This window comes from Corapipo altera, unplaced genomic scaffold, assembly GCF_003945725.1.
Source record: "Corapipo altera isolate COAL_440 unplaced genomic scaffold, ASM394572v1 55, whole genome shotgun sequence".
NCBI classification, from domain to species: domain Eukaryota; kingdom Metazoa; phylum Chordata; class Aves; order Passeriformes; family Pipridae; genus Corapipo; species Corapipo altera.
This window is the reverse complement of record NW_020884882.1, coordinates 16,103,758-16,129,644: the sequence shown is the minus strand read 5'-3', so window position 1 is coordinate 16,129,644 and position 25,887 is coordinate 16,103,758. Positions and strand designations below refer to the sequence as shown.

At 44.6% G+C, this 25,887-nt stretch overlaps 1 long non-coding RNA gene across 1 annotated transcript; it reads left to right on the top strand.

Moving 5' to 3' along the window:
* Positions 1–291: 291 nt before the first annotated feature.
* Positions 292–20,627, top strand: LOC113945990. The gene is made up of 4 exons (XR_003527247.1): positions 292–379; positions 5,415–5,618; positions 6,926–7,012; positions 19,860–20,627. It is a non-coding gene; the product is annotated as an uncharacterized LOC113945990 (long non-coding RNA).
* The last annotated feature ends 5,260 nt before the right edge of the window (positions 20,628–25,887 follow it).

Here is a 25,887-nt window from a genome sequence, read left to right as displayed (position 1 = left end):
TGATTTGTGTAAATGTAAAAGACACCTGAAAATACCTTGTTTTCCTAAGAACCTGTAAGAAAATATCCGTGAACTTTAAACCCAAATGAGATGTGAATTGCCTGGAATTTTAACTCGGAAATTAACTCATTTTGTCTAAGAAAATGCCCATATTTTGGATCCATCTAATGACAATTTCCCATTGACTCCAGCTGGCTTTGCATCAAACCTCAGTATGCTCTCCAGCAGGAAAATGAGAGAAATCAGTATTTTTCTGTTTTTCTGCAGAACTGTGAGTGCTGGAGTAACCTGCAGATGCACCTACAGGGATGGGATGAGCAGGAAAGTGGTGACAGGGAAGAAACCAGGACCAAAAGAAAGCCTAAATATGAGTTTCCAAGTAAGTTTTGACAAAGTGTTGGAAAACACACCCTCTCCACAGCCTCTCCAGCTGCACCACTCTGCTCAGTGCAGGGCCAGCTGAAGTGTATCTCCCTTCCCATCTTCCTCTAAAACTCTAAATGAGAAACAAATCAGAATTTTATAACCTTCCACAGCCCCTGCCATAACCCTGTGTATCAGCAGCATCCTTTATCTCCCACCGGCTGGAAAGCTCCCATTTTCATTGCCTGAATCACCAGATTCATTCATCAAACATGACAAATGCCTCCAAAACACTAAATCACACCACTCCATCTCAATGGGCTACATAATCGTTGTCAGGCCACCAATAAATCTGAAAATATCTGTGTTCCACACTCAGATATCTCCAGCTCCTACCAGGGCCGAGAAACTGCAGCAGCAAAGCTGAACCCTAAGTCAAGTTAAATTTAAGAATTTTGCAGGCCCTCAAAAATTTGATCAACTTGTGAATTTGTGTGAGGCTGATTTATTTTTAGGGGGAAAAAAAAAGGTGTGTTTTTTTCTACCCGCAGGAATGATTCATGGACTAAGAGGCTTTTTTTTCACAAGAATAAGGTTATATCTTAGTAAGTACAAAAATATAGAAGGGAAAAGCAATTTCCTGCTCTCCTGGGGAGCTGCCAGGTGTGTGGCATCCCAGAGGACCCAGGGTGGCAGTGGAAGGGGATGGCAATATCCCTACGGCTTCCAGAGGGACAGGGATGCAGCAGAGCTCTGTTTGATGGGGCCCTGCCCCCCAAAGGGCAGTGCCAGGAGAACAATGAGGCCACTGCAGGTTAAACTTTGAGATGGCTCAAAGGAAGGAGAAGTTGGGCTGGGGACACAGGAGCAAAATGCCCCGAGGGTCCCATCTATGAGCTGAGCAGGGAGAGCCACGTGTGCCCTGCAGGGAAAGCAGCAGTGCAGGGCATTGATACCCTCAGTTAATGAGATCCTCAGCCCTTCTCTCCAGAGCTGGTTGGGGAGAGTCAGGTGGTGCTACCCCAGATGACCTGGGCTCACCCAGGAGCACATCCTGCAGTGAACTGGTTTTACTTCCATGGAGCTGGTTCTCCATGGTCAGGGTTTAAACAGAGGGTTAAATCATGGAATCACAGATGGTTTGGGTTGGAAGGGATGTTAAATATCATCAATTCCATCCCCCTGCCATGGGCAGGGACACCTTCCACTGGCCCAGGTTGCTCCAAGCCCTGTCCAACCTGGCCTTGGACACTTCCAGAGATCCAGGGGCAGCCACAGCTTCTCTGGGCAACCTGTGCCAGGGCCTCCCCACCCTCACAGGGAAGGATTCCTTCCCAATATCCCATCTCTCCCTGCCCTCTGGCAGTTTAAAGCTGTTACCCCCTGTTCTATCACTACAGGCCCTTGTCCAAAGTCCCTCTCCAGCTTTCTTTTCTCATTTTAAAACAAGTTTTGTAGAAGATGCAGGAATATAAACATTTCCTCTTCAATGCTCAGAACCCAAATTGAGAAGCCTTGTGTCTGTGTGTGGGATTGCAACGTGGGCATGCAGGAAATCTTTGTTTTCAGTTCACACATGAACCTTGATTTTTTAAAAGAGTGTTTATATGCAGATATTTTCATACACATTGTCCCCAGGCAAGGATCCCCCTCACTGCTCTGCAGCATTTTCTTAGATCTTTGCTGAGTGCTATTTATTGCATTTTTCATTTTAACTAACCCAGGTCAAAAAGGAGACTTGCCTGGGATTTTCACTGTGGTTTTGCCCCCCAGTTCCCACTGAAGCTGAGTGTGTGATTTTGCTGTAAAAGAAAAAAATAATGCTGATTTTGCAAGAATGCAAAACCTGTGCTGATACCAGTGGGAGTTGTGCATCTGAAGTGATTAAAGACCAGAGCCACTGCATGGGATTAGCCTGGGATCTGGGAATGAGTGTGATTAACAAGGTAACTCTGCCTTCTAAATAAGGGGCATCTTGGGGTGACCAAAACCCCCAGTCCTGCTGCTGTTTGTCCTCTGGACTCCTGAAGTTGCTTCTCCTTCCACATCTCTCCAGGTGAGCTGACTTTCCAGAGAGCCCCCCTGCCAGCAGGGCTGTCTCAGACAGGGAGGAAGGATCTGTCAAATTGCTGTGGCTGTAGATAATTCCACTACTATTTTTCCTCAACCCCATCTGATTTACTCCAGTGATAAATCCAATGTGGTGTATAAACATTTATTTCCTTGACAGCCAGGTTTGCTGTTAGAAAAATGCCCGAACCTGGGACCTGTTATGGCAAGTGACAGGTAAAAATTCAGTGTGTGCAGGCTCACTGTGCCCAGGATATACAATTATAGCACTTGAACAGTCAGAAAACACATGTTACAAACCCACAGCCACCTCATTATACTGCAGGAACCACCAGGGATGCAGCTGGGGACAGGAAAAGCAGTTCTTCTCAGCCCCTTGTCATATTCAGTGTTAACAGGGCTTGGGATTAAACTACCTAAAATATTTTTCAGTGGTAAGAACTCAAAGTAATGATTCTTGCAGCCTAATGGCCCCCCCAGACCAATTTTTTAACCCATTTTTTGATGCAGTTTTACCTGACAAGCTGAAGAGAGATGTCAGGAAGTTAAACCTGAGCATGAGGCTGCTTTGATGTGAAAAGCAGTCAGAGGGGATTTTCCCAGCTGAGAATTACAAAAGAACATCATGTTTTAGAGCAGGTTCCGAGGGAAGGGTGTAAACCAGGCACTGCACCAGGATCAGCACAAAGGCTGAGCACCCTGAACATCCCAGGGAATGCTGCTCCAGGGGTCTGTTTTTAGACTGGAGCTTTGTTGCACTTCACTGGGTGCTGAGGGTCTCTGGTTGTGCCCACAGAGCTGAGGAACCTCCCCAGGAGTCACAACCTGGAGCTGCAGCTTCAGGAGCTCTGGCAACACAGGCAGGTTGGCATTCCCAAACTCCCTCAGAGGCTCCTGTTCCACCAAAACACAGGCAGGGTGGGTCTGGCAGGCTCTTCCCTCTCTCCTGTTTGCTGGCAGGACCTCAGGAGTAAAAGATCTGGCCCATGTGGGTGTGGGGCTGCTCCAGACTTGCTGGAACGCAAAAATACGTCTGTGGTGCCTCATCAACCATTTCCACATAAAGAATATTTCAGAAGGAACAGAAAAAATGCTTTGTGCAATTACAGATATCCAACAGGACTTGGGAGGATGGAATGTGAAGAACTGAGTGACCAAATCAGCTTTCTCCTCCTGGAAGAGCTCCATGACATGGCTGCTCTTGGGTGTCCTCCCTTCCCTCAGCTGCCTGGACCTCCTACTCTGCCCTGACACTGCTGAGCTCCTGCACTGCCACGCTCCATTTATCCAAATAATGGGCTCTTGAAGAAAAATGCCACTTTCCCAAGGCTGAGAAATGGCTGGATCAGGGAAAGCAGCACTCGGAAGTTTTCCTGGGAGGTCTCTGTCTGCAGGGCTGCTCAGGAGCTCACCCAGCCCAGCCCTGCACATCCCACCATGGCCTTTCCTTTAAAAACCCCCCCAACCAACCTCCCTCAGTGCAGGATGAAATAGGAACCTGGATTTTTTCAGGTTTCCACATGCAGACTCGTTAACCCCGGGATGCAAAGCTGCTTTCCACAGATGTGATTTCCAAGTGAAATTGTCCCTCATGTCATGGTGCATGGGAATGACCGGTTTGGGAAGCTGTGAATAACAGAACTGTTGTCACCTAGGTGTGCCCAGAGCACTCAATCTCTATTCTGGCCCACAGTGGATGTGCTGAGGTCCTTTTCAGGTGCTGCACGTGCAAACCTAAACCATTATTTTCATGAAAATCAAATCTAGATTGTAGCAAAGCAGCTTTATTGTTGGTACTAAACTAGTTTTCTTAAAATATATAGAATAATAAAAAATATAAAAATATATAATAAAATATAAAAATATATATAATAAAATGTATAAAAATATAAAATAAAATATATAATTATTTTTAAAATTAATAATGCTAACAGTCATTTAATTATGTGAAATCACATTTACTGGTCTGACTTTTCCCAGGGGAATGTAGCCACTAAAAGGAGGTTGGACTTTTTGATCTTGGAGATCTTTTCCAACCTAAATGTTTCTGTGGTTCCATGGTTCCAGAAGAACCCTTCAGGGTGATATAACCAGGTGTGGCTCTGCCCTTCACCCAGAGCACCCACGAGGAGCAGCACTGGTGGATTTGGTGCCCAGGGTGTGGTGATGGACAGACCCTGCCTGTCCAACACCAGCACAGGCCCCTGACATCTCCAGAGCACTTCTAGATTTGCCTTCTCGTGCTCTCTGGGGGTTTGGATCCCTTTGGGTATCACAAGGGGTGGGACTGTGTGAGAACAAAATGTAACAGAAATAAATACTGATGTGTGAGCTATGGAGGTGGTTGGGGTGAAGGAGGCAGGATTGGGAGTGGGAGAAAAAAAATTGCAGTTTTTCCAGTCCAGCTCACCAGTCCCCTGTGTGAGGACTAATTTCAGAGATAATTGGTACATGATTTCCTGATTATAATCTATTGTTGTCTGTGCCCTGCCAAATAAAGCCCTGGCTAATTCCAGATAACCACGGGGTGATTCCACAGTTACTCTGCAGTGAGAGTGAGGGCTGGTTAATGATCTCTAAAGATCACATAATTTCATTCTGGGCTGGTGGTAGTTACAGCAAGCTGGTCACAAAGGGGTCTCTGTGCAGGCACCAGCCCCAGTTAATTCCAGAGGCAGGGGGAAAGAAAGGTGCTGCTGATCCCAGCTCAGCGTGCCAGGATCAGCCCAGAGCCTGAGGAAAAGCATGGGATAATTTGCTATTTTGTGTGCAAAACCACTCCTCAACCCTCTGAAGGGATCAGAGAGCTCCCTCCTTGAGCAGGGAACGTGTGACAGGAATTACCACCCAGGCTTATCTCCAACAGGGTCTTGGGAATGTTTGGGAACTGCTGGAGGCTCAATGGGCTGGAGGTAAAATAAAACCACTGCGGAAAAGCACCAGCACTCATTGCTAATGCTGCTATTTGTCCTGTTTTCCAGTGTTTTCCTGGCTTCAGGTGTGATTCTCCACTTCAATGAACCCTCTGGGTTGGGTTATGGAGGGAGAAGGACTGACCACATTCACCTGTGGTTTCCAGAAGAAGAGAAGGGAGCAGCCAGTTCTCCTCTCCAAAAACAGGCCCTGGGAGCTCAATAGATTGGAAATAACTTAATGAAAACCTACAGTTTGTCCAACAGAATCAGGTAAATGATTTTCAGCTTGCTGGAAATGATTAATGGGTTTAGATAAAATTTGTCAAAGAGTTGTGAACCAAAAGGAAAGAAAATTATCAGAAAAAAAAAACCCAACAGCTTTTGTTTGAAAACGGTGCTTTCATTTCACAGGGAGCTAAAAAAATGCATCTTGGAGGCTTTAAAGGACTGTAAAAACTAACTGGGCTGGATAAAAAATACGAAGTCACCTTGAAATAAAACTTTTTTTGGAGAGTGGAACAACCCAAAAGTATATTTTAATGCCTTTTTCCTTTAATTTCTTTGGCTACAAAGTGAAAAGAAAATAATGGTTATTTTGCAAAGACCATGAAACTGGTCCCACCTGCACCAGCAGTTCAGAATTTACTCCCAACTTAACCAGCTCTGCGGTGTTTAGATTCAATAAAAAGGTAAAATTCTCTTATAAGATTTTTTTTTTTTTTTAAAATCCTGCTCCCTCTTTTTTTGAAGGCTGGAAGGCACATAAAATGCAATTCTCAGCAGAAGGATGTAATTGGGAGAAAATGTAATAGATGGTCCGTGTTTCTCTTTGAAGTTGCCATTGATCAGTGCTGCTGAGACGGGTTTTCTAATCCATAACTCAGAAACATGAAGGAATTGTCACTTTATTCTTTGGGTGTGTGTGATTCACCTCCTACAAAAACAGACTCTGGACTCCTGAGTGGTTTTTATCCAGGTTTTTCTTGCAAGATGGTGTAAAATGGGGAAGAATCAGGCTCCCAGTTGGAGTGTTTTCTGTAATACAGATTTTCCTCACATTAAGGAAAACAGCAGCGGTTTTGGGACTTCTTTTTTATGTCTGAATTTGGTGTAAGAAAACTGCATCTAATACCTTCTGCTCAAAGAATGTGCTCTCAGCCAGCTGAGCAGTAATTAGGAGATGATTCCCCCTCCTCTCGAGGCAGCTTGTGTTGAAAAACCAAACCTTTCACGAAGAGGGGAGAACCATCTGTGTGATCTCTTCAGGAAGAGATGAGTTTTGAGTTGCAGCTCCGTGTAATAACTTGTTCCCATAATGAAGGCAGTTAGTGGGATGAATTCCCGTGGCCCTAATTGGCACAAACCTGCCAAAGGAGCTCTGGCCACAGCTGTTGGGAAGATCAGGGAGTCACAGACACTCCACCAGCTCCGGGACACGGAGGCAGAAATCTCTCTGGAATTGGGGATGCGCAGGAGAAATGTCCTGATGCTTAAAGTGCCACTTGTACTGACAAAACACCTTCTCTGCACCAGCAGGTACTGCCAGGCCTTGATCTCTTTGCATTTCATTATCTCAGCAGAAAACCCACCGTTCCTGGCAGGAGTTTCCAATGGGAAAACATTGAGGACCTGGAGGATCTCACCTAAATCACTGCTGGGCCCAGGTAAGTACCTGATATGGGGGAAACCTGGTCACAGGGAGGGCTCCTGGCTTGAAGAAAACTTCTGGTGGTCAGAAATAAAACATGGAGCAGAAGGGGCTCCCCATGCCTGCTGCCCAAAGGGGGAACACTCAAACCCTGGGGGCAGGCACTTGGCTTCCTGACTCTGTTTTGATAAGAGAGAGAGGGAAAAATTATAGTCCTGAGTGAGGAAATGATGGTGATCCAGAATTCAGAATAACAGTAATTAATAAATAATGAGGAGAGCTGTGAAGAAAATGAATTTTTCAAGGACTCTGAAGAACACGTTTAGAGCTGAGGTCTGGAACCTGCAGGCAGAGAACTACAACCTTCATCTGACTGCTCACACACAGCGGCTTGATCAGAAGTTTGGTAATTAGCTGCTTCTAAATTACCTTTTGCAGCTGGTCTGGTATTGGTGAAGTGGTTTGGAGTGATGCTTTCCACTGCTTTGTGCTGGTTTGAAGAAAGAGAAAGAAAACAGTGATTTGTTCTACCAAACTGTCTTCAAGCAGCAGGTTTTTTTAAGGCCAGTGTATTTGTGATGGGTTGTCCTGCTACTTACCCCTGCTTTTCCATCTCTTTGTGCCAAGCACGCTGGTTCCCACTCAGGGGCTGACTAATAATTCCTCATTAACAGCCTTTTGGGTGTTTTTGGCATCTGTTTTTGCCCAGAACCCTCCTCACCTTCTTCCTTTAGGAATCCTGTCCAGTCCTTCCCCGTGGCCAGAACCTGAGGCAAACAATTCAATATACATGACAGGCAGGTATTTAGATGAGCCTGGATTTGTTAAGGGTTCACTTCCACCTTGGAACTAAACTAAACGTTGTTTTGATCTATTTTTAAAGAAATGCCTGGTTTTGGCTGGGAGCTGCCCTGCTCCATCTGTCCCTTGGATGGTTTTAAATACACCCCCAGTGGTTGTGTCTGTAGGAAGCACATGTGGTTTTATGCCACCAGATGAGGATTCACACAAACCAGGTCTCTCTTACCTCCAGGATTCTTTGGAATGTCAATTTTCAAAATCAAATTTAATGATGATTTCTGTTAATTACTTGGTGCTGGCACATCTGTTGCACTTACAGGTGGATTTTTGGACCTGCTTCTTCCAGTGCCCCTCAGCAGCTTAGGGAGGTGTAGAGGCTGTGAGTGCTGCTTGTTCCAAACCTGTTCCTAGAATCCAAGGACTCAGCCTGTGCCATGCTGAAATTCCCATATATATGGGTGAAATTCCACCTCCATCCCCATATATATGGCTGAAATTCCGTTCCCATTCCAGGGTAGGGGATGATGGGAGCTGGTCATGGGGCTTTTGGCAGTGTCTCCTCTCCCATCTTGGGAGTCTCACTCTCATTGTCTGAAAATCAGGGACTGGGAAAACCACAACAGGCAAAATGAGAAGAATAATGAGAAAAAAAATGACTGTAAAGTGCAGCATTTGAAGGAGAGATTTGCATATTCATCCCTCTTTAAGGCAGCCCCAGTCGTGGTTTAGTCTCCATTGATATAACCCGTGTTAGCGCTGGAATTCTGAGGAAGATTTCCTGCTTTCTGAGGAAGATTTCCTGGCTTCAGGCCCTTACAGGTGGGATGGGGGTGCAGTGGGGAGGCAGTGGGGTGCCCAGCTGCCCCTGGGCATTCCTGACTCCAAAGCCTCTCCAGAGGCAAAGCCTGCTGCTGTAACTCCAGGCTGGGAGCTGGATGTCCACGGGCAGTTTCCCACCAGCCCGTATTGATCAGGGCACAGAACAGTTTTGTTTTGTGCTCAACAGCCCAGCATTGGGAACTGGGAGCTGTGGGGGGCCCAGTGACTTGTGGAGCAGGTTGGAAAGAGCAGGGCTGGAAATTGCCTGGGAATTCCCAGTGTGGTTAACAGGGAACATCAGGAGGAACTGGCTGCTCACAAAGTGCCCTGCCAGGCAAAGCCTGATCGATGTGCTGACAGACATCCTGCTGAATCCCAGGGTCTCACTCAATAGTTCTTAGAATAGGTGAAATTTAGGAGGCAGGGAAGGCATTCCTTTGTATCTGAAGTGATTCAGGGATGGGAGTGTTGTTGAACTAATCAGGAGTAGATGGATGAGCTTTGGAGCTGCCTGGCTGGGTTTGTTTTGTATATATGCTGCTAAACTGTGTTCAAATGGTTGTGACTGAAAAGGGACCTACTTGACATAGAAAACCCCATTTCCCTCCTCCAGAGTGTGTTCTGAGAAGGCAGTACAATATTTTTTCCCAAGTATAAATCCAGGAATTGCCTGGAAACTAGGTTAATATATTCATGCATGAAAGTAGTAACACCCCTCCAGCAATTTTCTCCTCAAACCCCACGACTCCCCCAGGCCTTGCACAGCATCTCCACCCTTCCACAGCCTCACAGGGCTTTTCTGGAGCACTCACTCTTTGTGCCCTTCAGTGCCAACCACCAAACTCTGCCTGAAGGTCTCTTTTAGCTCCTCAGGCATCTCCAGCTCTGTACAGTGTCCTCTGCAGTCGTCGCCCAGCTCAGCCCCAACCACCACCTGCTCCTCTGAGCTTAAGCAGAAGATGGTGTTTGCAGGGGTGCAAAGGTTCCAAAAGGTGATGGCCAAAGTGTTTTAAGGTCTTATATCTTTGCTGGTTAATGTTGATCAATTAGAAAAATCAGGAAAAAGGAGTGAACACTCACAGAGATCCTTGGTTTGCAAAAGGGACTATAAAGGAGGTTGCCTAGAGAAGCTGTGGCTGCCCCTGGATCCCTGGAAGTGTCCAAGGCCAGGTTGGATGGGGTTTGGAACAAACTGGGCTAGTGGAAGGTGTCCCTGCCCATGGCAGGGGTGGCACTGGATGAGCTTTAAGGTCCCTTCCAACCCAAACCATCCCGGGATTCCATGATTCTCAGTATTTGGACGGTACCAGTGGTTGTTGGGCTGATGGTTGTTGGAAGCAGTTCTGAGCAAGGAGGAGGGGATGTGGCAAAGGAAGAGCAAGGTGGCCCTGGACACTGTGTGTCATTCAGCCATTCAGCACAGCAGCCAGAGTTCCAGCTTTTCCAGAACTGCTGCCTGACAGGAAGCCAAGCACTGGAGCAGCAGCGTCGCAGCACCACTGAATTCACAGTCCTAATGGGAGAGGGAGCCAAGGGGCTGACACAGATTGATGGAGGGGACTTTGCAATGCAGGAGATATGATTTCAGGAATTACTTAGATCCCTGTAAAACCTTGTTATCCCAGATTATGCTTCCTGAAATTACAGATCCTCCCTCAAACCAGTGTGGCCATGGCCCGTTTCAGTCCAAGGGCACTTTGTCCTTTAGGTGGAGGGGATCAATGAGGGCTCTGAAGCCACAGTTCCCTCTTTTGGTCACTCCAGGAGGGAGCTGGTGCTGCTGGAGGGGGATTCATGCTCACTGTGCTCCCACTGCCACGTGAACTGGGAATTTGGGGGGAGTTTTGAAAGGGAGGGTGAAAACACGAACTGTAAGGAAAAATTTGGACTGACACTTGACAACTTCTCTGCTTTGTAAATTCTAAAGGAATTTGAATTGCATGATGTGTTTTCACTTGCAAATGTTTCAGACTTGTTATTTTTCCCTTTTTTCACATATTTTAAGCTTATAGCATTGCAAAGTATTTTTTTTAACTCTGTCCTTGTGGAGGAACAAGCAGAGAGCAATAGCTCAGGAATGACTCCCTTGCAACAGCAGCCTGCTTTTGCCTGAGGGCAAAATAATCCAAAAAGATGTTAATGGTTTTAATTTCTAGTGGTGTAAGAGCTGGTGCTTCTGGAAAGGTGTGATCTTTAAACCTGTAGTAAACTCAGATGCCTCAAGCAGAGCTCGGTGAGCTCTGGGTTCATTAGAGGAGCAAAATATTGGATTGTTTGGAAATACTTTGTGGAAGAGCAACTGGAGTAAAGTAAGCAGATGTTAAACTGAAAGGACTGCAATGGGATTTAGTCCTGGGCTGGTTTATGCTAAGGAAGGGCAGGAGAAGCCAAATGTTTGGAAGGGAATATTAGGCAATGGCAGGAGATGTTTAGATAAACAAAAACCAACCTGCTGAGGGCAAGGATTAAGGGATCAGTGGGAGAGAGATGTAAAAAGAAATGAAAGGGAGGGGAAAAAAGGTTGTAATAAAATTCTGAGAGGATCTGGTCAGTTTGTGCCAACTGGATTAACCTCTGTGCCCAGAGATCAGCAGCTCCTGGGACTGTCCCCAGCTCCCAGGGCAGGTGGTGTGCCCGTGGCCAGCAAGAGGCTCCTCCAAACTGGGGGTGGAAAACACAAGGAAAACTGAAGCTTGTAAATGTTATGGTGGGGAGGAGGGGATAGGAAATGGGCTTTTTTTGCTTAATGCCAGCTGGTGCCTTGTCTTTCATGGAAAAGGAGAAAGAGGAGGGAGGAGGAGGAGGAGGTTGGCTCTTCCATGGGAGAGGAGGAGGATGGGAAGTTGCTGAGGAAACGATTGTATTTCCTGGCGTGATGGGATGGGAGAATTTGACCATCTCTTGATAGCAACAAAAATGTCTTTGCAAAAATTCTGTGCTTTCCTGGTGAAGAAAAGCCAGGAGAGCTGAGTTCTGTGCCCTTGGAAAGGAACTGGGATAAAACAAATGTGGCCTTTGAAGGTCCTTTGAGGCAAGACATGGTGAATGGAGCATCCCAGCTTTGCATCCTCTCTGTAAAGGGACAACTTTCTGTTGTTCTCTTTTTTCATTACCCTCCACTGCAGGAAATACTCCTCAGATACTGAAAATAAACAGCAGCCCTTTTCCTACCATTTCCCAACAATGCTTCCAATTTATCGAAGCCTCTGCCCGTCTCAGGAGCGTGAAGCCCAAGTGATGGCCCCCGCACCATCTGCTGCCTGCCTGGCTTTGGCACTTTGGGCTCTTGGCAACCCCCTCAAAAAGCATTTCAGTGGGAAAAGCACCATTTTCCCCTCCTTTCCCCAACTGGAGCTTTCCTGTTAATGGCCCACATTTCCATTTCCACGTGCAGTATAAATCCTGCTCGAGCTTTGTGAGACGTTCATTGGGCTCCGTGGGCTATTGTGGAGTTATTCCACTGCTGCTGAGAGCATTTGGAGCCCTTCCTGTTATTTGTCTTCATTCTAGGGAATAAACACGTGGCATTTTCTGCAGATGTGCCTCTTGTACCGAAAAAATCCCCCCCAGCACCAGCAATTAGTGCAGGCACAACAGGCAGAGGTGGAAACACCCTCTGAAAATGCCACACTGGTTTTTCTGAAACGACAGTGTTGACATTTTGGGTTTACATGATCCAAACCCCTGTGTGAGTGCTCCAGGGAGCAGAGGAAGGGATGGGGGAGTGCTGGGGGTGCTCCTCAGCTTCCCAGCACTGGCTGTTCTGGGTGTTCATTGTCCAGGAGATTCCCCCCAGTTGCCACACTCTCCTCCCTGGTGTTTTATTTAGGAAAGGAAGTTGCTGATGAATGTGATCTGGTCACTGTGTTTAACGTACCCTTGGATAACATTTAAATATGTAATGGCAGAGCAAGCTGTGCTAAACCTCTCACAGCGAGGCAGAGCAAACTCATTTACAAAAGTACTTCAGCAGGAATTAAAATAAAATTTCCATTTTCCACAGTCCCATTCTGATCCTGGTTGCCATTAACTTACTCCCAACCCCATTTGGTATTTTAAACTTGAGTAAATCATCGTGTCTTCCAATTAACTCCCATATTCCAGACAATATAATGTGACTGGTTTCATTCAACCCTGTTGTTTAATAAACAGCTAAACAATTCTTTCTATCTGAGCCACAAAAGAAATGTGCAGTTATGGTGCATTGTGCAGGCAATAATGGGCAAAAGGAAAATTACTGGAAGGAAATTCATCTTGGTTTTGGTTTCTGAGTTCCCCCTGTGAGCGATGGGCATGGCCAGGGAATGAGCTGCTCTCCTGTCGCACACACAGCAATATTTGCAAGGAGAAAGTATTGCACTCCTGTTCCAAATCCCTGGGATTTCTGGCTGCCTAAGCAAAGGCACTGCAGGGGTCAGTCAGATGCTCAGCAGCCCAGAGGGGGCAGAGGAGGTAGCAGTGACTATGAAATATGATTATTTCCATCAAGGAGACAAGTTTGGGAGCTGGGATGCTGGAACAGTGGTGGGAGACGGGCTGGAGGACTCCCTGTTCTGGAATCAGCCAGCAGGCCCAGCTGAATTTAAGGAATGAAACCTATCAGAGTGATGTGAGCTAAACAATCCTATTGCAGTAACAGAACTAGGATGTTAAATTATTCAGCGGTTAAAAACACAGAGAATGTGGCTGTAGGGGCCCAGTTCTGCTCTAGGGGTCCCTGCAGAGGCTGAGCACAGCCCTGGGTAGGCACAGGAAGGGCAGTGCACCCCCACAGAGGGTTCTCACTGATGCTTTCTTACTAAAACGGGCAGGTTTGTTGTTACAAAGTGCTCAGAATCTGTGTGACAGATTCTGGTGCCATTGCAGAGGGCTCTGTGTGCTCACATGGACCCCCATGGCTGCTGTGCTCTGCAGCAGAGGGCTGAGTGCTGGTAAAGGGAATATCAGCATTGGAGAAATGCCCTTCTTCCTGATTGTTCATTTTGAATATTCTCACCAGAACAGTTTGAGCAGATGTGTAATCAGGGAGGAGAAAGACTGTGGGGTCACTTAGCACAGAATCACAGAATGGTTTGGTTTGGAAGGGACTGTAAAGAACATCTCTTTCCACCCCCTGCCATGGGCAGGGACACCTTCCACTGGCCCAGGTTGCTCCAAGCCCCGTCCAACCTGGCCTTGGACACTTCCAGGGATGGGGCACCTTCTCTGGGCAACCTCTTCCAAGCCTATTATCAAATGGATCACACTTGAGTCTGGAATTTCAGCATCTGTGGCCTTTCCCAAGAAGAGCCCTTGAGATGAACTGGGATAAATCCATTCCAACACAATCTCCTCAAAGGATTCCTGGAGCAAGGAAGAGAAGAGACTCGATGCCTTGACTTCTTTGCTGATCACAGACCTGAAGCCAGGCTGTGGCACGTGGGCTCCAACCTTTGAGGTGGAGGGTTCTGGTTGGCATCACCCACAGTCAGGAGCATCAATCTGAACACCATGAAAATCCTTCTGCTCCATTTTATGCCTAACAGCAAAAATGGGCATCTATTCCTGAAGTAAGGAGCTCCAGCACTGAAGGAAGGCATCTGCAGAGCCAGAGCTGTGGCAGAATGCAAGCAGGGCCATATTGGCAAAAAATGAGGAGTTAATTTAGTGGTGAATGCGCGGATGTTTTTCCCAGATGTGTTTGCAGAGCCATTAAAAGCTGTGTTTAATCTCAGCTCCTTTTGCAATCTGATCCACATTATGCTGCTTCCACATGGAAAAGAGCAGTTAATGGCACTGGATGGCTCTGCCCTGCTCTTAGAGAGGCTGGATGAGGTCTCCCTGTCCAGGGTTGCTCTGCCAGGGCACTGGAGGCAGCTCTGGACCCCAAGCACAGGGCTGAGGGCTGTTAATGTCTGCGTGTGCCACACTTGCATGCCAGCACTTGTGACTGAATGAAAACATCCCTGAATTAGTAATGACGTTTTTATTTTTAAGGGACTCGAGCTCAGGCAGCATTTTAAAAAATGAATCATGATTTTAGGTGATTTCTTTCTGCATGGATGGTCAGAGCTGCCTGAAAATCGTCTGTTAAAGCTGCTGCAACTTCTGTCTCTAATGGAGGTGCTCAGGCTCACTAAACTGTTTGGCAAACACTGGCTGTCGTGTCTCATCCTGCTGATTAAATTCCATATTTGCATTTCCTTGGATATACAAAGAAAAAGCAAATCAGCAATGAACAATGCAGTTAGAGCAGGAATAACCAAACAGGGGAGAGGAATAACTGCTGGTCTGGAGATGACAAAGTCCAGAGCCAGACACACACTCGGGCCCTGTGCAGCAGAACATCCTGCATCCCACAGAGCATCCTGCATCCCATACTGTCCTGCATCCCCCAGAGCATCCTGCATCCCACACTGTCCCACAGCCCACAGAGCTGCCTGGGCATCCCAAGGCCTCTTGGGTGCTGCAGGAGGAGCAGGGTAGCCCTGGACTCATTCCCTTCCAGGTCTCCTTGGGGATGCACTGATGGACACAAACACTCCAGCTCAGCACAGCTCAGATGTTGTAAGTTTTTTTCTTTTTTTTCTTTTTTTTTTTTTTTTTTTTATCCCTTCCCTTTATTACATCTAAAGGTTTGATATTTCAACACTTGGCCTAATATTAACGAGGGAAATCCAGCAGATGTACTTCATCTTATTAAAGATATGAGCAATCTCCAGTGCTCTGGTATTAATGGGGGGAGATCGACTGAAAATGTTTTGCTTCAATGGCTCTTAAGGAATTCACAGTTCATTTCCAGTCATTAAAATAATTAGTGCTGTGCTCTGACTCCTCTAAGGGCAGAGCTCTAGGGCCAGCTGCCCTCGGTGTGAGGGAGGCTGTGAGCTCCCAGCAGGTCCCCTCCTCGCTGGGATGCTCCCGGCCTGTGATGGAGGAGATCCCAAACCCTTCCAGAGGGCTGGGAAGACCCAGGGGAAAGCAGGGCTTAAATAGGACTTGGGGGCTTAAATGGCTTTGAGGAGCCCTTCAAAGAAAACATGAATAACCAACCCATTTGTTTTAATGAGGCTGCTCCTATAATAAAGATAGTCCCATAAATAAGTGATTATAGGATTGAGCCCAAACCAATCACTAAGGATTAGATGTAACTCATGGGATCAAGCAAAGTCCTTATTTTACTGGAGGCAAGGGAAAAACAGTCTGTTCTTTGCTGGGTCACATTATGTATCACCTTCCCTCTATGAAGAGATCTTGGAAAGTGTGACTTTAGGTGATATGAGGATGTCAGGCAGAAAGAGCTCTATAATATCACCTCTCTTTCTATACTATTTCTGCTACTAATGCTTAATCTAAAAGTCTGTAATCTTTTTGGAAAAAGCAAAGAGATGTTCTTGTAATTCTGGTAGCAAAATCTTGAAGGTATTTCTGTAAATATGCTTGGAATGGATAAAATTTGGCTCAGGGGAATTGCTGAGGGTGAGCAAAGCTTTTCTCTGTATCAGCAGTTTGGACTGAGGTGAGGTTTATAGGGGTGGAAGGGCTGGATAAATTTGAACAGGTTAGGAATGGGATATTAGAGACACATCAGGAGAACCACAGTGCAAAGGGGCCTCAGGAGCATCCAAGGGGGCTGGAAACCTCCTGGCTGCTTGGTTTGAACTCAAACCAAACGTGACTCAAGGTGAGAAGCTCTCCAGTTGCTCCATGACAATGCAGGATCTCGGGGGCCAGGATCTAGAGAAGATGAGGGGGAGTGGCTTTAAGCTGAAAGAGGGTAGATTCAGACTGGGTATTAGGAAGAAATTCCTCCCTGGGAGGGTGGGGAGGCCCTGGCACAGGTTGCCCAGAGAAGCTGTGGCTGCTCCTGGATCCCTGGAAGTGTCCAAGGCCAGGTTGGATGGGGCTTGGAGCAACCTGGGCTGGTGGAAGGTGTCCCTGCACATGGGTTGGGATTAGGTTATCCACTCACTTTAAAGGGATCAGAGGAGTTCAGATGTTTGGGTAAGTTTTCTTTCACTATTCCCTCATTCAAGTTTGATCAGTACCACTCACTGGAGTTTTAGAAAACCAGACAATGAGTGTGTTAGTGATGGGAAAATAGGCAGCAGTAAAAAAGGCTGTTGAGACACTCATACAATGATGAGGGAATTTTCTGAACAGCTGTACTTGTGTAATTATGAATTTCCACTGAATAAATTTATATTAAATTATTCCCTAATTAGAAAGATTATTTAAAAGACAAAAGCTATGGAATAATATACAGAGGAAGATGTATCTATTTCCAGAGTCCCTGAAACCATCCTTAAATCTTGGGAGTTATAACTCACCTTTTCCAGAGCTCTCATCAGCTGCAGTGTAAGCCCCAGAGCTGACACTTCAGATAAGTACATGATATAGTTCAGCCCTAAAACTCTTTAACAGAAAATACATCAGGACTTACTGTAAAATTTCATGGAGGATTAGAGAAAAATATTAAGTCAATAGTTCTTTAGTTATTAGGGGCTTTTAAGGTAATCAATACTTTGCAGCCAAGTTAGTGGCTACGATGATAAAAGATGACATTAATATCCAACCCTTCTCTTTTTGGTATATTTATGTATATCCTTTCTTTAGTCACTCCTGCTGAAATCAATAGTGTTACAGAGAATATGGTTATTTTTAAAATGTCATCAGTATTGATTTGCCTATAACTGCCAGTTTCAAGTGGAACTTGATTCCATGGAAAAAACTCTTACTTTTTCATACAAAAGCATTACCAGCCACCCTAAATCTTTGGAGCACCCCTGCCTTTGCTTATGGTGATTTTCACATTAGCAGTGTGCTAAGGCAGCAAAAACTGTTTTAGGATTAATAAATCCTAAAAATAGGATTAATAGGATTAATTCTAAGAATTCTTTAGAGTTACATGACGTTTTATGTCCTCAAAGCATTGCACAGATGTTAATTGAATTTAATTGATATCATTCAGTCCCAAATTTATATGCATGCAGTTATTAATGATTTAATTATTTTGTCAATAGAATAGATTCTTTGCCTTTGATTCTGTTTCAGAAGATAGAGTTGTCTTATGTAGAGTCCTTTGGCTGAATCCTTTTTATTCAGGTAATTGGGGAACAGAGTTGGTTCAACAACAGCATTTCCCATCCTTTGGAGCAGCACTGCTCTGGAATGTGTTTCCTTTTGTCTCTCACTAGTAATCCCCTGGGTTTCTTCTGTATGTCTCAGGTAGGGGTTTGCTTTAAAAATCTGGGGCTATCTCAGTGTTCTTGTGCAGTTTCCTTGTTGGAATGTCACTTTTCCCAGCTCTGAGGAAAGGACAGGTTTGTTTGCACGTGGTGTTTGCTCCAAGGGCCAGTGGATGAAGAGAGGATACATTTAAATGATCATGGAATGCAGAACTGCATTGTTTTGGCTAAATTTAAATAACACTGGACTACCATTTTCATCTTGTTTCCAATCCACTTGTACATTCTGATGGAGCTTGGAACTCAGATTCTTACAGTAGTTGCCAGCTGGAATTTCCCTTGGAAAGTAGCTCCCAGATGCCTTAAGATCAGCAAAGCTGCTTCACGTACAGTTTGTCCCTTTCTGACCTGTTCTAAGAAGATGGAAGGAGATCTCTCAGGTTTGGAAATGAAAGGAGCTTGTCCTTAAAAATACCCCTGAATCCATTGCTTTTAGAAGCTTTATTGAGACATGTTGCAAAACTACTCCCAAAAATAAAACAGTTGGAAAGAGCAAGAGAGTGGATGCACTGGGAAACCACTGATGTTTGTGCTAAAACCAGTTACCCCAGTGGGTCTTAGGGCACGAAGCACTTGAGACAGAGCAAACCAACAGCAGAGCACTCGGGGTGTTTCTGACATGGAAACCTGGGAATCACCAGCAACTTCCTGGACCTGTGTTCCTGGATGCCAGGGTTAAAATCCCGGAATACTTCTGCACAAAGTGCCTTTTCCTTATGAACTACAAACATCTGAAGGAAGCAGGGAAGGTGTCTCCGGTGCAATATTGATTCTCGTTCCTCTCGCTGGCGGGGCTGAGCACAATTAGATGCTCTCAGGGGACACAAGGCTCCTTTTCTCTAACCCAGCCTTCTTCAGATCCCAATAAATAAGGCATTAAAAGGGAATTATTCCATTTTGCCTTTGATGGCTGGTCTTCTTCCAGTTGAGTGTCAGACCCTAATGATCGAGGCAGTGAAAACACGTCTAGCCAAGCCTCTTTTTATTTCAATCCCTACTTATCTGGGGGAGGAACAAAACATAAAGAAACCACAGAAAACACAGCATTTAGCTGCCCTCCCTCAATACATCATTTGTAAAGCTTTTGCTCCAGCCTTCCAAAAGGCCATTTAGCTTAATAGGCTCTCCCATTTTTCATTTCCTCATGTTACAGGTGCTAGGGGGATGATTTTTAAAAGAACAATGGAATGACATTTTACCTGACTTTGGAAATTAATTCCCAGCAGTCTCACGCCTTTTGTGCCTTAGATTTGCTTTCCATAACATGGAATGGGTGGGGAGATTCTTTAACAAAACAATAGGAAATTTAAAATGAGAGAAGTCATCCAATTTTCCATCCAAAAGCCATTAGTAAATTGTTTGTATGTCCACATTAGTAATATAAGATTAATGGACTAATTGAATTTTCAGAAATTTAGGCAAGGACAAAATGAATTTGCCTCCATTGTAGTGTAACTAAATGCCAAAAAAATTACAGGTACAAAATACATTATTTAAAAAACACTCTGAAGAGAATATGCTGAGCTGTATGTATTATATTTCAACTCTACAATATTTGATTTACATGAAATAGAATGACTAAAAAAGGGGAAAAAATTATTATTTACCTGGCAATTTGAGTTTATAAATCTGTGTCTCAATTTGGTTGTTCCTATTCTTATTTGCCATTGACTATGGCAGGTCATTAAATGAAGGTCAGTTCCTTGTGGAACAGTTTGTTGGCTCCTTTAGACCCTTAAAACCTGTGAAGCGTGAAATCAGTGACAAATTTGGAGTGGTGTTAGTGTTGTAAAATGTGGAGCTTCCAGTGATTCGGAACATTGGAGGAAATCAACTGTTTGGTGAATGGCCCACAAAATATGATCTGTTGCTGAAAAATCTCCTTAAACACTCAGTCGTTGAAGGAGATTAATCCTAGGTGGGACTCCTGTGCTAGAACTTCTACTTTGATGAATTTGTCATGCTTGGAAGACAGCGATATTCAACTAATAGCATTAATAACCTCACTATTTACAGGTAATTACCCCTAGGAAGGAGCTGTGATGGTTTGAAAACATCTGTTTCTTTTTGGAATCTGTGTACATCTGCCCTTAAACAAGGTGAAAACTTGGTGTGATAACTCTGAGGACTGAATTTCTGCACTGCTATGTTCTCTGCAATTAGATAACAGCTTAAAATGTGATTAGTGCGTTATTTTTACCTCTCAGAACACACAGACACAACAAAACTCTCCGTTGAGAGCTGATTTGATGCCAGCTAAATATCCAGGTGGTACTCAGAAGGCACTGGTAATCAAATTCCTGAAACATCTTGTGCAGAGTGAGAATTTCCATGTTTCTGAACTATATTTCCCTCCCATTCCCAGTGGGGCTCTTCACTGTTGCTTTATCTGAAGTCCTTTAAGCTGTTACTCAGTTCAGTGTTTCCCTGGGAGGTTCTCTCAGGTAGAGGAATCCCCTCAATGTGCTGGTTATGCTGGGAAAGAGAAAATTCTACTCTGTGAGTCACTTTGTACATGAGAGAGGTTATCTGACAGAGCTTTCCACACAGCTGGCAGCAGGATCCCTTCTCTCCTTCCAGCAGAGACAAAACTGGCAGCTGGATGGATTTTAAACGTGGGGCAGTTGGGGAATCTGCAAGGTGTAACGACCCTTGTGAAAGGACTTGGCTGTTCCAAGGGGATGTAGGCTCTGGGAAATGCCTCCAGAACGGGACTGGGATGGTCAGTGATCTGCTTGGCTGAAATGTGGGACATCAAGGCCAGGTTGGACGGGGCCTGGAGCAACCTGGAAAGTGTCCCTGCCCATGGCAGGGGGTGGAAATGGATGATTATTAAGGTTCCTTCCAACCCAAACCATTCTGTGACTCAGTGAAAACAAGAACTCCAAAAGCATAAGAGCATTGCCTGTTCCTCTGTTCCTCTGCCCTCCCAGGCAGAAACCCAGCAGTTTGGCATTTATGTCCATTATAAGCAGTTTATGTCCATTACATCGTAGCACATATTTTTTTCACCATCTCTGCAGTGATGCAACACTCAGTGCCACTGCTGAAAAAGTTGGGGAATGATCTTTCAGCCCAAGAAATGGAGAAAACCTAAGTAAGCAGCCTGCAAAGACAGTGTGCTCAGTCTCTACTAAGGTGTGATAAAAAGACAAAACCAAAAAGGTCTTGATTTCCAAGCCTTTGCTGTGCCTCTTTCCCTCTTTCTCAATGTTTAACCCTGGCTCAGTGATACATTTTCACTGCCATCATCTGCTGAGGTTACTGGCCTTCTTCCCCAAGACAAACTGCAGACAAACTTCCAAGATAAATTCCCCAGGATTAAGGACAATATTGTTGTAAATGTTGCCATATTAACTTCTTCCTTGAAGCTCCCTGAGTGCCGAGTGATTTTCCTGCATGGATAATGGAGGCAGCACGCTCTAAATACACACAGAAAGGAAAACAGGACTTTTAACTCACACTAAGTACTCTGTATTTTTAACTGAAGTGAGATTTATGAACAAACTACCTCCATCTAAATGTATATAAACCCATTTACATTATTTTACATAATATATGGGAACAATTTGTCTCTGCTGGTTAATATATACATGTATAAAAGCGACAGTGCTCCCACTGTGAGTAGGGATTGCTGAAGTGAGCTCTACATAAACTCCTGTTCAGACAGGACTAATTGGATCTTCTTGGGCAATAATGTCCAGAAGTATGGAGACAATGAACTATCTATATCTTGAACTTGCTGATAGGTCCAGCAGGAGCAATGGAGAAAGGAAAAGAAATGGTATAGGTGCTAAGACTCTGTGGAGTCTTAGATCACTGCCATGGTCTAGGTGACAAGGTGGTGTCAAAGGTTGGACTCGATGATCTCAGAGGTCTTTTCCAACCCCAGTGATTCGGTGACTCTGAGTCACTCTTGTTTACACTGGTTAAAGATCTTGGAACCTCATTAATGCAAAGACAACCAAAAATTTTGTGATGGAAAACAGTTAAAGGCAATATCAAACCCTTAGCTCTGATACATCTTCTTTACAGGTTAAACCAGTGGTCTGAGCTAAGCTCCACCTGAAAGCTACAGACACATCCCAGGTGGCCTGGGAGTGTGTCTGGGAACTCTGGATTTACACAGAGACAATATTCCTAAAGGTTCCAAGGATGTGGGGTCTCTTTGACTTGCTGTACCCTTCCAGCCAGTGTTATGGAGTTTTCCCTCACTCTCTATTCCCTTTATTGAACCAAATTTGTGTTTACAGCCCCATTTGCTTTCCCTGCCACGCTGCCCATCACTTGTGCTGAATATGGGCTTGGCACACGTGCCAAACAGTTTGTTACTTGGCCAGGATTCCCTGGCAAGACAATTTGCTTCCCTGCACAGTAACTGGCATGTCTGGCTGATGGGCTCTTTGTCTGGGGCCTTCTGCAGACTCAGAGCTGCTCCTTTGTCACCAGCAGATAGCAGAGAGTCATAAATATGCCCTGTTCTTACCACAACACCAACTGAGGCAAGAACGAGCTGGTTTGGTATAAACTGCTCCTCTGCTGCTCTTTAACTCCCCAGCTGTGGTCCAACCACACTTATTCTACAATAGTTCTCTCCATCACTGATTTTTATGCTTTTGCAATCACCTCACGTGGTTTGTGTTCTCTGAGAGTACATTTAATATTGAAATGGACAACTCTGATGGTTTAGTAGCTTTGGGATGGCAAATCTGGTGTAAGCAGAGCTGGCAGCTCAGGATCTGGGCCGGTTTTACAGTCAGAAAAAGGAATTTTCCCTGTTTGCTGGGTGCCTAAACTGACAGGTAACACCTGCATTACCCTGATTTGTGCAACAAAGTGGTTACAAAGGGAGTAATAAGTTCCACTGGTAACTTGAAAATCCAGGAAATTCCTTGGCCATGTGGACATGACACGTGGAGTGTCTTTAGTTTTGGGGCTGCCTGGCTGTTGGTACGAAAATGGTGTCACATATTTTTTGTAATTGGCTTTTTTCACGTCCAAAGTACAGATTTTCTGTTTGTCCTGTAACTGCTTTCTTCCTGTCAGTGTTGAATAGACCCTGTAAAGGTTGGGAGTCACTTTTTATTTTGGAATACTTGGACAAATTGCTTTGTTCTGCCTACAGCAGCGGGTTTGGGTGGATAACAAGCCAATTTATTGGCAGGGGAGAAATCAATGGCACACGCACACAGGACTTTTTCTGGTTTAATTAGACTAAACAGACTACTTTTTAAACAGCCCAGTCAAAGCTGTGTGTTGTAGAAACACACAGACCCCTCATTTAAAAGGAGAAGGTCTGAGATCAAACTTTTCCATCGTTTGCTGTGAATCCCCCTATAAATAGAACCCCCAAAGCTCCCAGTGCAGCAAAGCTGAGTAATTCTCCCAGAGAAATCCTGCAAAAGTGAATGTTACAGCACCATCTAGTGCCTCTCCCTCCAGCAAAGGGGGGAATTAATTTAGTTTTCCACTGAATTCCAGTATGTAGGTGGGCATGAGGGAGGGCATTGGCTGCTTATACATTCTGACAACTTTTCTCTCAACTAGTGCCGAGAGAGGAGGGAGCTGAGGGATATAAAGGAGCTTTGGAATTTTACATGGCAAAGATTTTGTGAGTAGAGCTGCTTTTACCAGTCACACAGTTTTCCTCCCGAGCATAGTGGATGCAGGAGTGGGGAATATGGGAGGGAAAGTACTGTGGTTAAATAACAAACTGACCAAATGGTATATTTTGGGGGGGTTGAGCTGTGTGTTTGGTAGAGCATATGTCCTGCTTGGAATGACAAGGGGAGGCTGGGGATTGTTTTCAAACACCTTGTGTTGAGAACTGCACCTGTAATTCATGCACAAGGTCAGGTAACCAGCACTCAAGCCTTTGCTTTCCCCATCCCGAGTATGACCTGGGATGAAAACTAAATTAACGCTAAATTAAATTCTCAGTATCTTTTGCACTGCTGTTCTTTTCTTTGTTCCTTTTTCTTCTGAAAAGGTGATTAATGTCCTCTGCCTCCAAACTACTCAGAGTTTAACCAAGAACCACTTTGCAGTTAGCCAGTATTCCCAACCAGCCATGGGAGATGACATGAATTTGGGGATGAAACCCCCCAGGACTGGTGGCACGGTATTTGAACTTCCATTTTATTTTAGGAGTGCTGTTTCCAGAAGCAAAGTTCACCCCAGCTGTCTGTGTGTATCTGTGAGAAGCAGCTGCTCCAAAGCAAAAAGCCCTTCATCACACTGGAGTGCTCTGACTTCATCTAAATTACAGTAATTTGGGGACCCTCAGACAGATTGGCACTGACCAGATTAACTGAGGGACTCTGGGATATGCATAGCCTTGCCCTCGCCAAATTTACTCAAATAACTTGGGATTGACACGTTGCTTTTCAGTCTGCAACCTGCTGCTTTCTGTTTATAACCTGACCTGGAGGAATAGCAAACAACTCCCAGTGATTCCAGTCTCCATTTGGGAACACACTACATGCTGGGAGGGATTAAAGTGTAACCTTAATGACTCTTCAAACTGATGGCAGCTTTTTGTGATGATAAATATAAATATTGATATGTTAAATGTGTTTCCTAGCAGGTTTAATTTAAAAACAAAAAAATTAATTATACCTTAGTGTATTCAATAAACATCCTGATGGTAACATGGTACCTAACAGAAGTCACAGATGTCAAGAAAAATCTTCACCAAAAAGCCCTCACAGTGTCTTCAGTGTCTCTTTCCCTGTAGGAAAACCTGGTGAATAGTGAACTGTAAATCACAGTCAGAGTCTAAATTATAGCTAATGCCCAATTTGGGGGGTGTATTTAGATTTAAGGCAGTAGCTGGAGTTAATGTGCTCACACAGCAGGGTTAAGGTCATAAAGAGATGCAATAGCATCCAAAATAAGAGATAGGGAAATCCCGGGTTTTGCTCCCAGAGTTTCCACTACTTATCATTTTATTGTAATTTTTATTGAATTTAGTGCTTCCTAAAAGAAATCTCAGTTCTTTCAGTCATGGAATTATTGGAGAATCTCAGGAGCCACTAAAAAATAAGCTCTGTCCCTCGAGAGTGCAGAAACGAGCTTAAAAGTGTGATTTAAATGTACCCCCAGCAATCCAGTAAAAAACCAACAGAAATCAAAATAGATTAGCATATCAAAAGGAGTATATGTAGCCAAACTTTTTTTAATGAAACCCCAGGGTGTGGAGAAGTGGCTTACATAATTTTTTAATACTTCAGTCGGCCAGGCTGCAAACCAGCCTGACAACAAAAACATTCGATTGTTTTTATTATGGTGTATAAACAGATACAACACCCTGCAATTGGGTATATTACACTGAGATAATGCAGAAAAACTTATGGAATCATAACTTAATCATTTCAGTGGTTATTGTATTCTTATAAATGCTTAATGTATCATCATAGGCATGTTTGTGCTACATTCCTCATTTGGCAAATGTGGTAGTGATTGTTGCTCTAAAGGCACATTCAGGTCAGTATAGATAGTGATTATTTTGGAATTTCCCACCCATGATGGTAAGGAAATTAGAGTGCTATTTGTCTTTTAAATGTGCTTCTCTAAAACGTTTTAATTCTGATTGAAAAAAAAATAAAAATTAGTGTTTTGCTTGCTGGCTAATCATTGGTTTCCTCTGTCACTGGTCCAGGGAGAATATTGTTGCTGAACTGAAATGGGAGATACTCAAGAGAAAAGCAGAAAGTGTAGAATTCTGCCCTGCAAAAAAGGCCTTTTTGGGAGAAAACAATCTCAGGGCTGAGATAAAGCAACTGTGAAATGCTCAGGAGCACTGTATGGAATTTAGTGATTTGTAATAAACATTTCCAACAACAAAAAAAATAAATGTTGTAATAAAAAGGGAGAAACCCCAGAGTCATTATATGGCAGGTTTGTTTGGGGTTATTCAAAGGGGAAGGCAATGAAAACACACAAGGACTGAGGTCTGTCCCACAAACCAGGCGGGTCATCTCAGCCTCCCCTGGTGCCTCTCCAGCTCACATTGGCACAGCAGGGAGACCTGGTGTCCCTCGGG